This window comes from Macaca fascicularis, chromosome 9, assembly GCF_037993035.2.
Source record: "Macaca fascicularis isolate 582-1 chromosome 9, T2T-MFA8v1.1".
NCBI classification, from domain to species: Eukaryota; Metazoa; Chordata; class Mammalia; order Primates; family Cercopithecidae; genus Macaca; species Macaca fascicularis.
Window position 1 is genome coordinate 29,651,310 of NC_088383.1, and position 8,771 is coordinate 29,660,080.

The window sequence follows — 8,771 nt, forward strand, 5'->3', positions numbered from 1 at the left end:
ATTAAAAAAAAAAACTTCTGTTTCTTTGCCAAGATTTTCTATTTTATTTCTTCCTAGAGAATTTGTAAGTGTAGAAGCATTTTAATGATGGTGCTTAACTTTGTCTGATAATCCGAAGTCGTGATTCATCTCAGTGCAGGTGTCAGCTGATGGTCTTTTCTCACTTTTGTGTTTTTTATGGTTCTTCCTACCACGAATGGCTTTCTGTTGTGTCTTGGATATTTTGAATATTATGTTTGGCAGCTTTTTTTTTTTTTTTTTTTTTTTTTTTTTTTTTTTTTGTCAGACTGAATGTTTTATTTCAACAGACATCCCTGGTTTAAAAAAAAAAAAAAAGTGGTGGTGGGGAGGGTTCAACATTTCATCACACCTGACAGGGAGCAAAACTCCCATTCCAGAACTCAGAGCCCCTTCAGAGGCATCACACAAGTCTTTGCTAGCTCCAGGACAGACAGGAGCTGAATTTTCTAACTTGTTAAGAAAAATCTATCAAATATGTTCATTCTCGCAGAGGCGAGGGCTGGGTCCTTGGGGAAAGAGATCCTGGGCTTAGAGCAGCTGCTGGGGTCCCAGAGGTGAAGCTGGGGGCCAGGCCAGCTGGGCTGGCAGGAGATCCTGGGAGCCATCAGTTCCAGAGCCCTAGAATCCATATTTGGCTTGGGTCTGACGGCGGCTGAGCTTGTTCTCCCACCAAGTGTTCTTCAGTTCCAGCTCCCGCTCCTTGGCCTGATGAATAAGATATGTGATCTGGTGTTTCCGCCGCTGCTGGCCTGTTGGCTGCTCACCTTTCTTTTTGCTGAATGACTTCATGGTTTTCTCTTCTGTCAATGACTTAGTCATCCATTGCTGGGCCCCACTGAGCTGGTCATCACCTTTAATCTCCACAAAGTTGATTTCTTCTCTCCCTCGGTTTCTCTTGCCCTGCAGCCGCTTAAATGCTTCGTCATCGATGAAGGAGGCATCTGGGGCAATTTCCTGGGGTGGGACCAGGGCCGGGTCCTGTGCAGGATAGTAGCCACCACTGTAATAATCCTGATAATAAGCACCAGCAGCATTGGCATCGCCATACGTGGAAAACTGATTGTAGCTGTAGTCATCCCCAGGCTTAGGCATCCAAGGGGCCCCACTTGAGCCTGCTGCCATCTTGAATTCAAGGGGGGCATTGGCTGCATTGTCCTGGAAAGCCGGCTCTGGTTCCGTGCCTGGAGGCAGCTCTTCAGGGACAGTGGGGATGGGGTAAGGGTATGGCTCAACTCCAGGTGGCTCGGTCTTTTCAGGGAGGGAGAAAAAGTTTTCGGGGGCTACTTCCTCATCACTGTCGTCTTCCTCCTGCGTGATCTGCTTTGTCACCTGCAGGGCAGCACTCTTGGCAGCAGCCTTGATAGCAGAGGGCGACGGAGTGGTGGTTGTGGTGCCCACAACAGGGGCAAGAGAGGAAGTCTTGGTCTTAGAAGCCAGTCTGGAGGGCTTAGTATCAGGGGAGCCATCCGAGGGTTTGCGGGAGAAGGCATGGGGCAGGAGCAACCTGAAGGATAGTTTTCTTCTTTGTGGGTTCATCTTCCTCAGAATCTGAATCTCCCTTATGCAACTCCGGCGCCGCGATCTTCACGGGCTCTTTCCTCTTCTTTGGCTTGGGAAGCCCCAGCTGGGGGCCGGCACCGCCAATTGGAGGGGGCAGACTGAGGCCAGGGCCTCGGGGCGAGGGCAACCCCAATCCCAGTCCCTCCCCAACTCGTTTGGCAGCTTTTGATTCTATTTCAACTTCTGTTTAAGTTTAGGTCTTGCCTATTTTTGTGAGCTATTGGTTCAATGACCGTTTAATTTCAGAGCCCTTGCGTATTGTTCTAGTTGACTTTGTTCTTCTGCTTCTGCTGGGCTCTCAATCAATCCCTGAAGAGCTTTTGGAGTGAATGGAGGGGTAGTTTTGGAAACACTGGGTTTTAGTTGCTGCTGCAGCTGATTGAGCCTGCCACTGCCTTGGGTTTGGGGTGGATCACTTTATTAGGTCTCTGCTGGATCACCCCTTTCTCAGTTCTTTGGCAGAGAGAGCAAGCATTTTTATTTGTCTATTCCTGTAAGTGGTTCGATGCTGCAAAAAGGCTACCTTTTTGATGTCCAGTCTGTGATATATGAACCGTAGGAAAGAAATGCAAGGAACTCACTCTGACATCATCCCTTAAGGCTTGACATTGTAAGCCTTCTTCTCACTTTTTCAAGTTGTTTTATGATTATCTACTGAATTAGTTCCAGGATATTTAGCTATATTTAGAGAGGAAGAGCAGAGAGAAGTAACTCTGTGTCATCTTGTCCTTGAGCTGGATAGAATTTACTATTTTTACAACAAAAAATTCATTCTCTCCAATAAGAACAATCTTGTGTGTTTAAAAAAATCAGAAAATAAAGATAAGCAACATGGAGAAAGTAAAAGTAGATAACAGTATTGTCACACTGTTAACACATTGATGGATTTTCCTTCTGATCTCCTCTGAATGTGTACTTTTGGAAAAAGTTATCGAGTTTTGTATACATGTACACTAATGTATCTTAAACATAGACATTTTTAGTTTGCAAAGAAGACACATAGCTAGGTTACTTAAGTGAGGAAAGCTAAGATTAGAATATGAAGAAATCAAGAAAGCTGTCTTATCGTTGTTCAGTCCAGGTACCAGACTTTAAGAAAGACTGGAAGAACATCTCATTTTCAAGAGGCAAGGCAAGCTCAGGGGACTTCCACCACTAGTGATTGGGCTATTTTATCTCCTTGAAACAGATATCCATTGGTCTCTGCTACTCTCTTACTGTTCCTAACAGAGAGACTTTGTTTGGATCAGTTTTCATATCACTTAATATGGAGCATGTGTACTGGGCAGAGTCTTGAGCCAAGCCACATGATAGGAAGCTAGTTTCCCGTATGACCACCTTACACAAGTTCATGTTGGTCTCTCATGGCTCAGGCCCAAGTCCCATACATTGTGACCACAGTAGCAACATTCATGTAACACAATATACTACATTTTACATGGAAAAAAACTACCTGTGGTCAACGTCTCATAAAGGAGTTGTGGGAGGGGAGATACACTGGGAAACCCAGGCCTGTATATTTCAAATATTTAGAACATTTGGTGCAAGGTGCAGTGGCCCATGCCTGTAATCCCAGCACTTTGGGAGGTTGAGGTGGGGGGATTACTTGAGCCCAGGAGTTCAAGATCAGCCTGGGCAACATAGCAAGACCCTGTCTCTTCTAAAAATAAAAAAAAATTAGCTGGATGTTGTGGTGTGTGTCTACAGTCCCAGGTAATTGGGAGGCTGAGATGGGAGGACTATTTGAGCCTGGGAGTTTGAGGCGGCAGTGAGCCATGATTGCACTACTACACTTTAGCCTTTTTTTTTTTTTTTTTCTCAAAACAAACAAACAAAAAGCAGAACATTTGAGTTGATTTCAAGTTTTTACTAATGTGAAAAACAGCCCTGTGGCTCATCTTTTCACTGGTCTTTCACATCCACAGGGACATGAGTGACTTTCACAGGTAGTAATAATGACAGTACAAATCATAGTTGCTCATAGGACATATAGAACCTCAACAGCTGTCAGTTGGGAAAATACATTCATTCTGCTATATTTCTGCAGAATTCTTATGCCTGAATATCATATTACAAATAACTGAATATATCTCAGTGGCAACCGAGGTTCATAGAGCCAAGTGATATACCCAAAGACGTGTGACTCAACCATGGAAAATTCTAAGGGTAAACTTCAGGCCTGGTGACATCTAGTCTAGGTGTCTTGCTACTATGCTGTGCTGCCGTTCTCCTCTTAGAAAAAAGTGTTCTTAGGAGACCAAGTCTACAATACTGTTTAGAAATCCCTCTTATTCACATTTTAGGGAGACTTTGAACAATAAAGGTAAAACAAAAAATAAGGTTTTTCTTGTTGACTCTCAATTAAACAAGGAAATTTATTAGAAATTAACTAGAAAATTTTATTTCTACATATTTTGGTAAATTGAAGATGTTCTCTAAAGAGACTGATTGACACCTGCTGTATACAAGCTCTATTAATCACAGCTGCTTGAGTTCTTAAGCTGCCATAGGATTATCCATTTCCTTCATCATTAACTCTTCCAGTCACATATATCCCAGGGCTATTGGGGAGCTTATGATGATAGTTTTCTCAAAATATTTACATATATATTCCCAGGGCTATTGGGGAGCTTATGACAATAGTTTTCTCTAATTATTTACCCCAATCAAAGTATCTACTTTTGGGAATCTCTGGTACATTGCCTTAGGCATAAAAGCTTAACAAATGGAACATGGTTACTAATATTCCCACATTTTAAATTTGTGTTTAAGGTAGATGTCCTGAAATTAAGGGACATAAAAATTTTCTACACATGAGTATATGTTAATAAGAATCAAATAGTTTTAGAATAAAATTCACCTTTGAGAGCTGAAGCGATGATTGATGACATTTTCACATGTCATTCAGATGTCTGATGTTCCACAGATCTCATCTGCTGCAGGTTGGAAGAAATTTAGAAGCAGCAATTCTTTTTTTTTTCTTTTTTTTTTTTTTTTGAGGTGGAGTCTCACTCTGTCGCCTAGGCTGGAGTGCAGTGGCGCGATATCAGCTCACTGCAAGCTCTGCCTCCCGGGTTCACACCATTCTCCTACTTGAGCCTCCCGAGTAGCTGGGACTACAGGCGCCCGCCACCACTCCTGACTAATTTTTTGTATTTTTAGTAGAGACGGGGTTTCACTGTGTTAGCGAGGATGGTCTCGATCTCCTGACCTTGTGATCTGCCTGCCTCGGCCTCCCAAAGTGCTGGGATTACAGGCGTGAGCCACCACGCCCGGCCTAGAAGCAGCAATTCTTTTAGGCACAGTAAGTAATTAAAAGATCACTTGTCAGAAGTAGGAGCAGTGACAGTAATATCTTCTGAGCACTTCTTAGGTGCCAGATATCTTATATTGTCATCTCACTTAATCCTCAAAACAACTCATGAGCCCACCTATTTCATCAGCCTATTGTACAGGTGGGGAAGCACAAGTTTTGAGAGGTGTGGCGATTTCTGAAAGTTCCTTAGTTAATAAGTCACAGGAAGAGGAGCAAAATGAAGATCGTGTATTTCTAGAGCTTGCGTCATTTTTTCCCCCACAACGTAAAACTGCTTCCTGAAAGTCTTAGGATTAAAGAAGACTGGATTTTAGAAATTAAGGATATTTCTCTAAATCGATAGGGTGTAAATCTACTATAGGGTTTCTCCTCAATTAAATTCCAATTAGTTTGTCTTCTAAAATGCATGCAGGTTGGAAATGTGAGTCTTCGGGATCAAGCGAGCACAGCAACCTGGCAGACTTGTTGGTTTTGTTGCAAGACTCAAGGTTAATGTGCCTCTAAATCCTTAAAAGGCACATTAGTGGGTAATTACAACAAATAAAGACTAATGGGAGAACCACATCTGTTTTGTTGATTTTACTTAGAGAAGAATTCTGGGTTAGGAGATTTAGTCAAATTGCTTGACCTGATTTAGCCACCCCTAACCCCAATCCGGAGCATACCTGCCAGGGACTCATTGTCTAATGGAAAGATCTCTTGACCTCATGTGTGCATAGGAAAAGCACAAGCAGCCGTGTGCTGACTCTCATCCTGTTTCTGACACAGTGACCCGGCTGATGACTTTAGACAGGCCACTCATTTTCCTGACCCTGAAAAAGCCGTAGAATGTGCCTAGGAGGAGGAATGTCATAAAGACATTTTTATCTTTGTTGTCTTCCAAGGGACCCAAAGTGTTTTCCAAATGAACTGACAAAAATCCATTTGAGAGAGCTTTCTCTGCTTGAATTGCTCCCAAGGTATCTGGAGTCCAGGTGCTCATGGAGTGAAACTTTCCAGGTGGACATGCCTTTACTTTTTGAGAAATTGGAGTAACAAAGCTTTCACTTGGGACATAGAGAAACTATTATTAGTTTCTTATGCATGGCATAATTAAAAATCAGTTCTTATGCATTTTCCTTATTACATAACATGTAATTCACATCTCTCTGTGGCAAAGACAATGCTACATGTTCATGAAATTCCATTGAATCTTCCTCTTCCTAAGCAAGTAGAATGACTACATTTCCTAGCCTCCCTTTCAGTTAGATTAGGACCATGGGACTGGTTCTCATCAATGGGATATGAGCATTGTAACCCATTTCCAGATCTGATCCTTAGAAATATCACATCTGAACACACTGCCTTGGTTTCCTTGACTCAGTAATCATGGAAGCCATGTGTTGAGTTCACCTCATCAAAAGATGAAGGCAGCCTGGATCCCTGGATTACCAAATGGAGGAGAGATGCTCTGCAGAGTCATCTTTCCCATCAGGCTTTATGTGAGAGTCATCTTTCCCATCAGGCTTTATGTGAGAGTCATCTTTCCCATCAGGCTTTCTTTGGCAAGCCACAGAGACTTCTGTTTTTTTGATCATCTTATAATAGCCAAGACTATTCTGAATAATGCATTCTCCTTTTCATATGAGCTTATGCTCTGTATTTCAACTTGAGCCTCATAGAATCTTGACTTTTTATTAAAAGTTTATAACTCTGTAGTCCATCCATCCATCTGGTGCTTGATTCTCCTCTACTAGATCTTGGTCAAGGATATTTCAACTTCTATAACGGCCATTTAGTGTAACACTGGCTTTTATAGGTTCCATTTACAGTGAAATACATTATTATTATTTATTATTATTATTATTTTATTTCAATAAGTTTTGGGGGGAACAGGTGGTGTTTTGTTACATGAATAAGTTCTTTAGTGGTGGTTTCTGAGATTTTGGTGCACCTATCCCCTGAGCAGTGTACACTGTACCCAAAGTGTTCTCTCTTTTCCCTTACCACCCTCCCACTGTTTCCTCCGAATCCCCAGTGTCCACTGTATAATTCTTGTGCCTTTGCATCCTCATAGCCTAGCCCCTGCTTACAAATGAGAATATACAATGTTTAGTTTTCCATCCCTGAATTACTTCATTTAGAATAATGGTCTCCAATTCCATCCAGGTTACTGTGAATACCATTATTTTGTTTCTTTTTATGGCTGAGTAGTATTCCATGGTATATATGCACCACATTTTGTTTATTCAGTCATGGATTGAAGAGCATTTGGGCTGGTTCCATATTTCCGCAATTGCAAATTGTGCTGCTGTAAACATGCATGTGCAAGTATCTTTTTTGTACAATATAATGGTTTCTTTTCCTCTGGATGGATATCCAGGAGTGGAATTGCTAGATCAAATGGTAGATTTACTTTTAGTTATAGTGAACTGTATATTGGATGGTGTCTTCTGTACACTTGACCCATTAAGCCAGGCTTCTAACCAACATTTCCCTTGCCCGCAGTGAACCACATTTCATCCAGCCCACAGAGAAAAGTGACAAGTGCTAAGGCAGATTTTAAGTGCCTGAACAGGATCCCTAAATTAACATCACTCTGTTGGGGCTTGCCCTTTTCACTGGTGCTCTCACATTTTAAAAACATTAAAGTGTCTGCTCTACACTTCTCCTCATTTTCACTTCCCCTCACCATTTTGGACTCTGGCGTTCCGGCACTGTTTTCATTCTTTCCTCTGACAGCAGCATCTTCTATTGTCTCAGGAGAGGATTCCACCTCAACTCTCAGTGTGATAAAATCACACCCCATTGCGGTCCTGGAGCCTTTGTAGTGCCCTGGTGACACCAGACTGGCCCTGTCCTTCTCAGCCTTCCCCACCCGAAGCAGGAACAGTGGAGGGTGAGAAGCAGATGCAGAATAGAACAACCAACTCATTTTAAACGATATCAAAAAGTTAAATCAGAAATGAGATCTGTCAGGCTAGAAGAGTAGGGGCTAGCAGAGACCCTCCTGTCCTGGGAAAACCTCCTTTGAGATAATTTTGCAGAATTTCGGGGAATTGTAGTCCTCTTCTCAGAGGCCATGTCATTCCAGAGATCTTCCTGACCATTTTTTCTATTCCATTCCTTGTTATACTCTATCTGCTGTTCTTGCATTATTTTTCTTCACACACATTCAACTACTTGATATATCATTTATTTTTGGGCTCCCATCAATAGGAAGTCTTGAAGACAGTAACTTTATTTGTTTACTCCTGTATTTCCATATCCAAGAGAGTACCTAGCACACACTAGGTGCTCAATAAGTATTTGCTGGATGTTGTGTAAATAGCTGAATAAAACACTTACAGAGCTAGAAAATCAAGCTGAGGAATTCTCCAAGAGTATAGCATGAAAATAACAGAGATGGAAAAAATGGAAGGAAAGAAGAGATAAGGAAGATAGTTTCAGAAGCTCCAAATATAGCAAATTAAAGGAAGAAAAAAGAGAAAGAATGAAGAGATACTTTTCAAAACAATCACATAAGAACATTTCTCATATCTGACAAAAAGATAATGGTACTGAGGTTGAATGTGCTTAAGTTCCATGTAGAATAAATGAAAAGACACATCATAGGGAAATTCCAGAGCCCTCAAGTGAAGAAAAAAGTATCTAGAGAAAAACACCAGATAACTCCCAAGCAGGAAGAATAAGACTGGTATCTGCATGGGCATAGCTAACACCAATCCAGGAAGACACTGGGGCAGTGTTTTTGAATTTTTACACAATGAAGTCACCTAAAGGTGCAAAAAAAAAAAAAAATGTAGAAATAACTCATCATAGGATAATGGAAAAAAAAGAACATATAGTGTCAATAAGAAAGAAGCAAAGCAGCATATGAGAGCAGGAATAAATC

General features: G+C 41.5%; 1 pseudogene; it reads right to left on the minus strand.

The window, feature by feature from the left end:
- Nucleotides 1-243: 243 nt before the first annotated feature.
- Nucleotides 244-7,685, minus strand: LOC102122479 (proline-rich protein PRCC pseudogene; annotated as a pseudogene).
- Between the last annotated feature and the right edge of the window lie 1,086 nt (nt 7,686-8,771).